Raw genomic sequence first — 12,143 nt, forward strand, 5'->3', positions numbered from 1 at the left:
TCTTGTCGCCTGTGACGCACTACCCTTGTCCTCGGCGAGGGCCTCACATCTGGTGCCCGCGAGCGGCGGCGCTCGCCTACAGCAACTGACCCTGGGCTTTGCCGCGCCCCAAGATGACTGGAAGACGCGGCGCGGCACGAGGAGATCGCACTTTGCCGGAAATGCTCTGCAGGACCCAGCAACTACGCGACAGGACGCAGCCGTCCCCGGGGGCCTCCCGGGCATCAACGGACGCAACTGTGGGCGAGCCGCCAGTCACGCGGTCCTTCATGGAGGACTTATTCAGCTCCCTCAAGGAGGACTTTCAAACTCTTAAGACCGAAGTGGCTGGAGAGGTCCGGGAGGTGCGCAGGGAGGTCGAGGGCCTGGGCGAGCGGGTCGATGCTGTGGAGACGGCGGCTCAACGTCGCGATGAGGAGATAACCCATCTCCAGCAGGACGTCCTCCGCCTCCGGGAGCAATGTGTCGAGCTCCAGGCCCACTCGGAGGACCTCGAGAACAGGTCCAGGCGGAACAACATCCGGGTGCGGGGTGTTCCATCCGCGGATGAGGGTACGGACCTAGTGGCTTATCTGCAGGACCTGTTCCGCGACATCTTGGAGGAAGGAGCGGATTTCCCAATCCGCATCGACAGAGCACACAGGGTGGGCCGCCAACGCCAGTCATCGGCACCCCCGCCTGATATCCTGGCATTCTTGCCGGATTTCCCCCTAAAGGAGCGCATCATGATGGAGGCCCGCAGGAAGCAACCATTGACCTTCCGAGAACGACCTGTGGCGCTCTATCAGGACCTGTCCGCTATCACACTGCAGAAGCGCAGGTCTTTCCGCATCGCTACGGACTTTCTGCGGGAGCACGAGACTGCCTATTCCTGGGGTCACCCCTTCCGTCTTATCTTTCGATGGAATGGGGTGCTGCATCAGCTGCGCTCCTTGCAAGATGTCTGCGGAGTGCTGGGCCTTACTGCTACGGAGGAGGAAGGGGCTACACCCGCATGGCGGCGCCCCGAGCGGCGGGGCCGACGGAGGTCGAGGAGGCGCCCATCGTCAGCGCCAGCAAGTCGCCCAGACTCGCCCACCATCAGAGCTGAAATGGCGGAGGCCCTGAGGACTGCGGCCAGGAACTTGCCTGAATCTACTGGTGTGGCCTTAACGGCCTAACTTTTCTCCGGGGGGAGAGGCTCTTAGCTTTACCGATGCTGGGCTGGGGGCTGGGGGGGCGGGGGGGGGTGGTGTGTGGCTGGACGTCCACTTGACTTTTTTCTGCAGACTCGCCCATTTGGGCTAGAGTAAGACTATGGGGTGCTGTTTTCTGCTTTTTGTTTTGGCTGGTTGCCATGAGTGGGTTTTGGGGGGGTTTCACTGTTGGTTTGTTGTGGGGGGGGTCCCGTCCGAAACTGTCCGAACGTGTGTGATGCCGCTTCTGGCCTTCCCTGTGCCCCTGCCCCGCGCGCCCCCTCCGCTGATCCCCCGCTTGCTGCATAGCGCGCTGTTTCCCTGGAGGCGATGCCGCCCCTGAAAGTAGTGACCCTTAATGTTAAGGGTCTGAATAACCCCGTGAAGCGTAGGGCGATCCTCTCCCTGTTGGAGGGGTCGCAGGCGGATATCTGCCTCCTGCAGGAGACCCATTTGCTTCCCAGAGATTGCCATAGGTTGCGCTTGTGAGAAGTTGGCCCGATATGCAGCGTTCGCTATTCTAGCGACCGCTATGTATCGTTCCAAACGACCCTTATGATGATTGGTTGTAAGTCAACCTAAAGACCAGCTATCCTAGTAGCGTGGATACGAGCAGTCTAAGGCTAAAGACTCAAGAGGGCGTGTTAAGCCAGCTGTTTACCACACATGTACCCCTTGAACACCAAGTGAAAGGACACCACACAAGTGTTATGAAAATAAACAGGATATTTATTAAGAATCACAACAGCCCTGTACTCTTTATGAGGACAGGGTACTAAGCACAAACCAAATCTCTTAGGAAAATACTTCAAGTGCACAATTAAAACAAGTGTCCGGGGACACGGAAAGTTTAAGGTCTCGGGCGGACCCGATAAGGCAAGTCGGAAGCGAGGGACTCAGGACCCTATAGTAAAGAGGCTATGCAGGCACCGAAATGCCGAGTTACCTAGCCACGAGGGCTGCGGCTGCACAAGTCTTACAGGCGTCGGGGTCTTCGCTGACGAGCCAGGAGCCGGAAGAAAAAGAGTTGCTGGCCGGCGACCAGTGATGAATAGTTCGTAGAGATCCAAGCCTGGATCAGAGATCGTTGATACCTGAAAGCAGAGGGGACCAAGTTCGTACTACTAGCCAGTAGTCAGAGGGTACCAGGAGGGCACCGGTTGGCCGTCACCTCGACCAGGCGAGTGGGCGACGCTAGGCTCTGCAGTCTCACGGACCAGGAGGCGTTGTCGGCGACCACGGTGGAGGTGCGAGCTGTCCCACGAAGGATGATGCTGTCGGCGTCGCTGGGCCCAGGATGGGGCAACAAGCCTTGGCAGATCTCAGGGCCACGTGGTGGGCCTAAGATGGCGTCTTGAGTGGACCAGGAGGGTCCGGGGTGCTTCTCGCAAAGATGGAAGCAAGGGCCAGTCTGGAGCAACCAGACCAGCAGTGTTGATTGTCGGATGTCGTCACAGAAGGGCACAAGCCAGCGGCTAGTGACCAGACAACGTGCTGAGCAGCGAGCAGAAGGGCCCCACGCAGATCGTGGAGATGCTGGGAGACTGCACTTCGGTGCTGGAGCGGCTCAGGGTCGGGGCTTCTCGGACCCCAGAGCACTCACCAGAGAATTGCTTCGATGGTCGTGCTGGTTAAGAGCGTGCAGGTTCTGATGATGGCCGGTCCCTCGAGGTCTCGTCGCACCCACAGATCACAGCTGAGCTGATGACGTGGGTAGAGGTCAGAGGTGCCAGGGAAGCCGGTTCTCGTCGAGCTGGGCCGTCGGATCCTTGAGGAAGGACTTGCAGCAAACCGCAGAGTTCTTAGATGGTGCCCGCTGATGCAGGGTGACTACTCCTTAGTCACAAGGGAGAAATCTTGAGAAGAGTCTTGAGTGTCCTTTCGTAGAAAGTAGTTCTTGATTCAAAGATGATCTAATTTGGAAGGGTCCCCGCTCCGGCCTTTATTCTAAAGAAAGGGGTGGGTACATGACTAGGTCCTGCCCTAAGGGTGGGACCAGAAAGGGGGGTAGTTACACCCCTCTCCCCTGCCGGACTTTCCCCAGGCCAGGGCTGGCGCCCCTGGAACTGGTTCTGACCGGCAGATGCGTAGTGAGCACCGGGGTGCCACTCCGCAGTCACCTTCTCGCAAAAGCCCTACCTACCCAGAATACACAAACCCTGTCTGGGACGGTGCGAACACCGCCCTCGACAGGAAACCCTTTGTCCAAGCGCTCCTCGCTGGAAGGACTCCCAGCAGCAGGAGGTCAGACTCGTGTCTGTGGTGGCAGCATCCATTTTGTGGAGCTGAGGCTTTAGTTAACTTTAACCGGGGTTCACAGTTACGTACATGTCGTGTCCCTCTAGAAGGGCGGAATGCTAACCTCGTCGCCAGAGTTGGTGAGAGGGCAGCATCCCGATTCGTATGACACCTTACTCGACATGTTTTGATAACGCGACACCGAAGTTACCGATGTGGTACGCGTTACCATGGAACAGCCATTGGGTCTTGGTTCCGCAAGCTGCAACCGGGCTCGGCTCGGGCCAGAGCCTAGTTCACACGAGCCCATGCACTCTGCCTTCAGGATTGTCAAGGCCTGCCATAGGAGTGACTGATAGGAACTCGGGTGTCCATTGTATGGTTAGATATAGGGCTACTATATCTAAAGCAAAGTGTGATTACACAACTTCGCCCCAGCTGTCATGCAGCCAGTTGTGTCAAATTTAGGAGGCCAGCCAGGGGTGGCATAATACATGCTGCAGCCCCTGGCGGCCCTGGGTACACCTATGCCCTGAGTTACAGGGTCTGATAAGGTGGCCCAGTACCAATTGGTAAATGCACCTAGGGTACATGTCGTAATTTAGAAAGAGAACAGCCAGGCTGTGGGTCTGATTAGCAGGCCCACAGCCAGAGAAAGTCGTAAACCAGTGAAACAAAAGCAAAAAATCTGGGTGATCATAGGATTGCAGACCCTACTCTCCTACATGACCCCCCCCCCCCAAACGTCGGAACAATAAGCTAACCTTGACCAGGTGAGTCTTCTTGTTCTAAGTGGAAATATCTGGAGAGCCCATCGGCATTGCCATGATCAGTACCAGGTCTATGTCCCACTGTAAAGTCCATCCCCTGTAGGGAAATGGACCACCTTAGCAGTTTGGGGTTTTCACCCTTCATCTGATTTAGCCACAAGAGGGGCTTATGGTCGGTCTGAATCTTGAAGTGAGTGCCAAACAAGTATGGCCTCAGCTTCTTCAGGGCCCAAACCACAGCAAAGGCCTCCCTCTCAATAGCTGACCAATTCTTCTCTCTAGGGGTCAGCCTTCTGCTTATAAAAGCAATGGGCTGGGGCGTGGCCAAGATGGCGGGCTGAGCGGTCGCACTTGCCGAGGGCTCCCGGACCCCTGAATTCCTGCACCGCTCGGAACCGCTGATTCCCCCCCAGATCACGCGGCCACCGAGCCTGGTGCTTGCGGTGGGGGTGTGGAGAGCCTGCTGAGCCTGGTTGGCGCCGTCGGGGACGAGATTTTGGCCGGTGTAGCCCAGATCGGACCCCGCTGTACGACCCGAGTGAGAGCTGGAAGCCGCGAGTCTCCCGACCCTCGGAGCGCGACGGGGCGATCGGCCTCTGAGGTGTGAAGCCCGCTGTGGTGCATGTGCTGTTGGTGTGGGATTCGGCGACGGCTCCGCGCGCAGCCGGGAGCTGTCCAGCAGCGGCTGTACGGAGCGGAGCGGAGCGGAGGTGCAGAGGGGTAGCGGAGTCGGTGCCACCTCGCTACGCCAGCCCGTGGCTTGACGAGGCCTGCTGGAGGAGGTCGCCTCGGCTGGTTATCTGTGCGGAACTGGGGACCGAGTCTCCCGAGACTGATCTCTCCCTGAAGCAGCGGACCCCGGTGGCTGTTGCGTTGTGACCTAGCCCCCTGGCCGGATTTCTGGTTCTTGGGTCGGAGAAGGACAAAGGGTCTCCATCTTGGGCGTTGTCCCCACAACACTACTGAGCGGCCATTTTGTGGAGTTCGGCCGGGCAGCTCATCCCTCCTGGCGCTCTTTGCGACCACTCCCGGCTGGCATATAGCCGCTTTCTCTGCTGTTCAGCGAGCCTCAGTGTCCGTTCTCGCTCTACAATGTCGAATGCCAGGGGACAGCGAAGAGGCGACCGGACCTTGCCGGAGATGCTGGGATGGGGCGCCCTACGCAGCGGAGGTGCTCAACCGGCCGCGACCTCCCCGGCACCAGCCAGGGGGGCAGAAGGTGGAGAGCCCCCGGTGACGAGGTCCTTTCTCGAGTCCCTGTTTAGCTCCCTGAGGGAAGACTTCCAAGCACTCAAGAATGAAGTGGCCGGGGAGGTCCGCGAAGTGAGGAGAGAGATGGACTCCCTGGGGGATCGGGTGAACACGGTGGAGGAAGCGGGCCACTCCAGGGATGAGGAGATCACCCATCTGCAGCAGGAGGTCCTGCGGCTCCGGGAGCAACAGATTGAGCTACAGGCCCACGCCGAGGACCTCGAAAATCGGTCCAGGCGGAACAACATTCGGGTCCGCGGAGTGCCGTCTGGTGAGGAGGGTGAAGACGTGACGGCATATCTGGTGGCCCTCTTCCGAGCGATCCTGGGAGAGCCGGAGGACTTTCGGATTCGCATTGACCGGGCGCACCGGGTGGGTCGCCCCCGCAGGGCCACGGCGCCCGCCCCGGACATTTTGGCCTTCCTTCCGAACTTTCCTTTGAAGGAGCGGATCCTCCGTGAGGCACGAGGGCAGCAGCCTTTTCGATTCCGGGACCATCCTGTGACACTGTTTCAGGACTTATCCACGGTCACGTTACAGAAGAGGAAATCCTTCAAGATCGCTACGGACTTCCTTCGGGAGCATGAAACGCAGTACTCCTGGGGGCACCCCTTCCGCCTGATCTTCAGGTGGAACGGTGTCTTACATCAACTTCGGTCCCTTCAAGATGTTTGCGAGGTGCTGGGCCTCACTGCAACAGACACGGATACCCCGGCCCCGCGACGGAGGCGCAGCAATCGTAACGGCTGGCAACGAGCTGAGGGGGGGGCCTCTCCCCCGGCGGAGCGCCCGGGCTCGCCTGCAATCCGGGCTGAAATGGCGGCTGCCATCCAGGAGGCCTCCAGAGTGGCGGCGAATGGCGAAGTGGCCTTGACGGCCTGAACTCACTCCGGGGGGAGTCTACTTTAGCACATTCTTATTGCAGGTGCGGGGTTTCGGGGGGTGGCACGGGAGGAAGGGCGAGTGCTGCAGGTGGTGGCTGGACGTCCACTAGGTTGACTTTCCACGGCCTTGCCCGTTTTGGGCCGGACTGGGACAATGTCTTTTTTGAGAAGTTTGAGAAGCGGGGGAAGGGGTTGGGGCGGACGGGCAGCTGTTTTGATTTTGGGACCTGGAGGGGGGGCCAGTAGCGGGGGGTGGTGTGGATTTGCTGGTGTAGGGGCGGGGGGGGGGTTTTTGGTCGTGGGGTGTTTGGGTTCGGGGACTGTACTGTGCCAATGGTTGATTCAACGTTGCTCTGTTTTGAGGTCTCGGAGGGTGCCTTCTGTGTTTGCTGACGGGGCTTTGCCTTTTGATATGTGCTCCCTGAACTCTCTCTTTGATGGCTCTTAAGGTGCTTACTCTCAATGTGAAAGGGCTGAATAATCCGGTTAAGCGGCGGGCAGTGTTATCCCTGTTGGAAAACTCACAAGCGGATATCTGCCTGCTGCAGGAGACCCACTTGCTGGCTAAGGACTGCTCGCGGATGCGAACCCCCAAGTTCCCCACACAGCTATTTTCCTCTAGCACTTCCAAGACGGCAGGGGTGGCCATTTTGTTTTCTAGAAGGTTCGGGGGTGAGGTTGTGAGCAAGGTGGCGGAGCAGAAAGGAAGACTCCTGGTATATAGAATCAAGGTGGGGGGCTTAGCACTGACTGTAGGCTCCGTTTACTGCCCCAATGATCATCAGGACCAATTCTTACACAGGGCCTTGGACGACGTTGCATTCACCTCTGATAGGCACATAGTGTTGGGGGGTGATTTGAATCTGGTTTTTGACGCGGCGCTGGATAGGTCTGTGCAGCGGCGCCAGCAGTTGGGTGAGCTTTCGGGCTCGATTCGAACTCGACTTGCGGAGCTGGACCTGCATGACATGTGGCGCTGCCTCCACCCCACCACCCGCGCATACTCTTATTTCTCACACGCCCATAGATCTTATGCGCGCTTAGACCACCTCCTAGTGTCGGGCCCGCTGCTTCTTTTGGCTTCGAATGCGGACATGGGGGTCCTTTCTCTTTCCGATCACGCCCCAGTTGAGGGCACTTTCACTCTTCCGCCGGTGGCTCGGTCGAGGGGGGTTTGGAGGCTCCGAGATACGCTTTTGCATAGGCGGTCGGTGGTGGATCAGATCAGGGCGGCCATTTTGGCTTTTCAGGCCGTGAACGACAATGGGGACACTTCCCGTGCGACACAGTGGGCGGCCCTAAAGGCCGTGCTCCGAGGCGAATTTATCGCGATTTCCGCTGCCGAGAATAGGGACCGGCAACTTAAGAGAGATGAGCTCACCCAGCGGGTGAGGGAGCTGGAACAGGTTCATCACAGGACAGGGGCCCCCAGGGTGTGGAGGCAGCTGAAGGCGGCGCGGAAGCTCCTGGCAGCCCTGGACACGGATCGGGCGGAGTACGCAGTGCTCCGCCTGAAGCACAAATATTACACAGGGGGCGATCGGTGTGGGCGGCTCCTGGCTAACAAACTCAGGGTGCAGCACCAGCAGCACCGAGTGAAGGAACTGCTGGACCCGGCCGGAGGCAGAGTCACGACCGATGAACACATAGCGGATGTCTTCCGCGGCTTTTATGCGGACCTCTACTCCGGGGAGCCACCTTCGGCCCAGGCTGAGGGGGACTACCTGGACTCGGTTCCGCTTCCGTCGCTGACTCAGGATCAGGCTCAGTATCTGGAGCGTGACATACGCATTGAGGAGGTGGTTACGGCGATATCCCGGCTCAAACTGGGCAAGGCCCCGGGTCCGGATGGCTTCATCCCGCTGTTTTACAAAACCTTCTGTCAGGAGCTGGCGCCTCTGCTGACTCGCCTTTTTAACTCCTTCGCAGAGCCGGGAGCCATCCCCTCCGAATTTCTCCAGGCCACGGTCTCAGTGATCCCTAAGCCGGGCAAGGACAGGACCGCCTGTGGGTCCTATCGTCCCATTTCGCTGCTGAACACCGATTTGAAGGTGTTCACCAGTATCTTAGCGGCACGCTTGGCGTTGCATCTCCCCGGTATGGTTGACCCGGACCAAGCGGGCTTCGTGCCCGGTAGGCAAACGGTAGATAATACGAAGAGGGTGACGCACATTCTCGAGAAGGCTTCTAGGATCCCTGGAGAGAGGATGCTCCTGTCCATTGACGCGGAGAAAGCTTTTGACAGGGTGCACTGGCCCTACCTTGAGAAAGTCCTGAACAAATTTGGGATAGGGGAGAAGTTTCGTCACCTGATCTTTAACTGCTACCGGTTCCCATCTGCGGTGGTCCGGGTGAACGGCGGCAGCTCTCGACCCTTCCCCATTGAACGGGGCACGAGACAGGGATGCCCGCTCTCCCCTTTGCTCTTTGCCTTGTACATGGAGCCATTTGCCCAGAGGGTTAGGCAGAACCCTGACATTATCGGTGTCCAGATGGGCGGGTTTTGCCACGCGATTAGCCTGTACGCGGACGATGTCATTCTGACGCTGGATGACCCGCGGAGATCGCTACCGGCCTGTGTGGAGGAACTGAACTTATTCGCTGATGTGGCGGGCTTTAAGGTGAACCTGGGTAAGTCGGCTGCCCTGGACATCTCGCTATCTGCTGCCACTAGAGTGGAACTGCAGAGGCTTTACCCTCTGAGCTGGTCCAAGGACCAGATCCCGTATTTGGGGATCCTGCTGGCGCCCTCCCTCCCGGAGATGGTTAAGGCCAATTACGCAGCTCTAGGCACTAAAATCAAGGAGGAATTGGGCCGGTGGGATAAAGGCACGCTGTCGCTACTGGGTAGGGTGGCCGCGGTGAAGATGACCCTTCTGCCTCAGGTGCTTTACCTCTTCAGAGCATTGCCGCTCCACCCTCCTGCGGGGTGGCTCGCGGAGACTCAGACTGCCATTTCGCGATTCGTGTGGCAGGGCCGTAGGCCGAGGATCAAGAGGGGCATCGCTATGCTCTCGCCGGAATCCGGAGGGCTGGGGATACCGGATTTACGGAAATATTTTCAGGCCGCTCAGCTCCGATACCTCGTGGAATGGAGCCGGTGGGAATCTGATAAACACTGGTTGTTCCAAGATCAGGCGGTGGCGGGTAGGACGCTGCAGGAAGTACCATTCCTGAGGCGAGCCCATCGACCCCCCAATCTTTACGCGTCTTTGGTGACGCGGGTCCCGCTCCAGACGTGGGACTCGGTGGCTGCCAGATGCGAGTTGACTACCTTCCCCTCTCCCTTCACGCCGCTCATTGGCAACCCGGACTTCGGCCCGGGGCTGGAACAGGGAGCCTATGAACGCTGGCGGGTGGCCCGCTGCTGCACTCTGTACCACTTGTACTCCCCCGAGGGAGTTGTCTCCTTCCAGGACTTGCAGAGGGATTATGGCCTCCCTGAGACGGAACGCATGCGATACATGCAGGCGCGCCACTGGGCATTACAACCCCAAGTGCGCGACGCGGCACACAGGGAAATCACGGAGTATGAGCGTTGGTTAATTACTCGCACGTCGGACGCCAAACTGATCTCGGACCTGTATAGAATGCTGCAGCCCCCCTCATTTCACATTCACAACCCTGGTCGGGAACGATGGGAGCGAGAGCTTGGGCGCGAGCTGAGTCATAAAGAATGGGACCACATCTCCTACCGTGCGCGCCACTCGGCCTACCACACGGGTCTTACGGAGACCTTTACTAAAATCTCGACCTACTGGTACCGCACTCCGGAGAAACTACACGAGATGGATAGGGCGATACCGGGGACGTGCTGGCGCAACTGTGGCAACACTGGTACACTGACACACATACTGTGGGATTGCCCCCTGCTGGCTCCGTACTGGGAAGAGGTCCTGAGCGAGGTTGACAAATGCTTTGGGATAGAACTGCCTAGGTTCCCGGCCTATGTCCTGTTGGGGTTGCCGAATGGGTTGATGTATCCCCTTAGGTCCAAGAGGGGTAGACAGATCGCAATTGCGCTGGGGTCAGCGGTGCAGAATATTCTCATACACTGGCGCACTACAACACTTCCCTCTGTAGTTGGTTGGCTGCACAGATTGTGGCATGTTCTTGGAATGGAAAAGATGTCCTTAGTGGCCCTGGGGGATACTGATACCTTTGAGGAATTGTGGGAGCCCTTTCACAGCCTGTTATGTTCTGAGTTTCGAGAGATTACCTGCCCTAGATATCTGCGATTGTTGAGGCTGACGCCGCCGCCGGACCCGCCTGCCTGAGTGGGTGGGGTTGGTGTTGCATAGTAGTGATTCATGGAGAGTTCACAGAGGCGGGGACTGTAGATGCTGGCACAGTACAGGGGGTGGGTCGGGGTATGGTAGTTGGGGGTTCAGTTTGGTTGGGTAGGTTTTTTGGAGCGGGGTTGTTTCTCCTCCCTTCACCCCCCCCCCCCTTTTTTTTTTTTTTTCTTTTTTTTTTTTCTTTTTGCTTCCCCATGCGTTCTTTCTTTTGTTCCTTCCCTCCTGTTTTTTTTTTCCTCTCCTCATCCCTCCCCTCCCCTTCCCCCCCCCCTCCCCTCCCCACGTCGTTTGTCCGTGCCCACAGGTGCTGAAGCTATGCTCCCGAGTCGGACGGAGCCTCTTGCAAAATTGTAACTGTATTATTGTATTGGCTGTATGATGCGCACTGGTGCGCGGATCTTGTGGGTCACCTGTTTCTCACCCCTCTGTGTCCTATCCCACCCTGCTTCAATAAAATACTTTAAACCTAAAAGCAATGGGCTGGTCTTGACCATCAAAATTCAGTTGAGAAAGAACAGCTCCCACACCCAACTCAGAAGCATCTGTTTGGACAATTAATGGTTTGGAGTAGTCCGGACTCTTGAGGATAGGCGCCGTGCACATGGCCTGCTTTAGGTCATCGAATGCTTTTTGACAGCTCGCTGTCCACTGAACCTTTTTTGGCATTTTCTTGCTTGTCAGTTCGTTTAATGGTGTCACGATGGAACCATAGTTCCTGACAAACTTCCGGTAGTATCCAGTCAGGCCCAAGAAAGCTCGAACCTGAGTCTGGGTGGTTGGAGGAGCCCAGTCCCTGATTGACTGTATCTTGCTCTCCAGTGGCTGAACCTGGCCTCCACCTACAAGGTGGCCCAGGTATACAACCTGTGTCTGCCCTATCTGGCACTTGGTGGCCTTGATAGTGAGGCCTGCCGTTTGCAGAGCCTCTAACACTTTCCGCAGGTGGACCAGGTGATCCTCCCAGGTGGAGCTAAAGACAGCAATATCGTCAAGATACGCCGCACAGAAGTCATCCAGCCCAGTAAGGACTTGATTCAACAACCTTTGGAAGGTGGCAGGTGCATTTTTCAGACCAAAGGGCATCACCACGAACTGATAATGCCCACCAGGGGTTGAAAATGCGGTCTTAGGCTTGGCGTCCTCAGCTAACCTGATTTGCCAATACCCAGCTGTCAGGTCAAACGTACTTAAGTAGTTGGCCGAAGCCAATCTATCGATAAGCTCGTCTGCCCTTGGTATTGGGTGGGCGTCAGTCTTAGTGACTGCATTGAGACCCCTGTAGTCTACGCAGAACCTCATCTCTTTCTTACCGCCCTGGGTGTGAGGTTTCGGCACTAGAACTACGGGACTAGCCCAAGGGCTGTCCGAGGGTTCAATGACTCCCAGCTCCAACATTTTCTGCACTTCACTCTTGATGCAGTCTCTAACGTGATCAGGCTGCCGGTAGATTTTACTCTTAACGGGCAAGCTGTCACCAGTGTCGACCTCATGGGTGCACCAATTGGTCTGACTGGGGGTTAGAGAAAA

The sequence above is a fragment of the Lissotriton vulgaris genome, chromosome 1_1, assembly GCF_964263255.1.
Source record: "Lissotriton vulgaris chromosome 1_1, aLisVul1.2, whole genome shotgun sequence".
In the NCBI taxonomy this organism is placed as follows: domain Eukaryota; kingdom Metazoa; phylum Chordata; class Amphibia; order Caudata; family Salamandridae; genus Lissotriton; species Lissotriton vulgaris.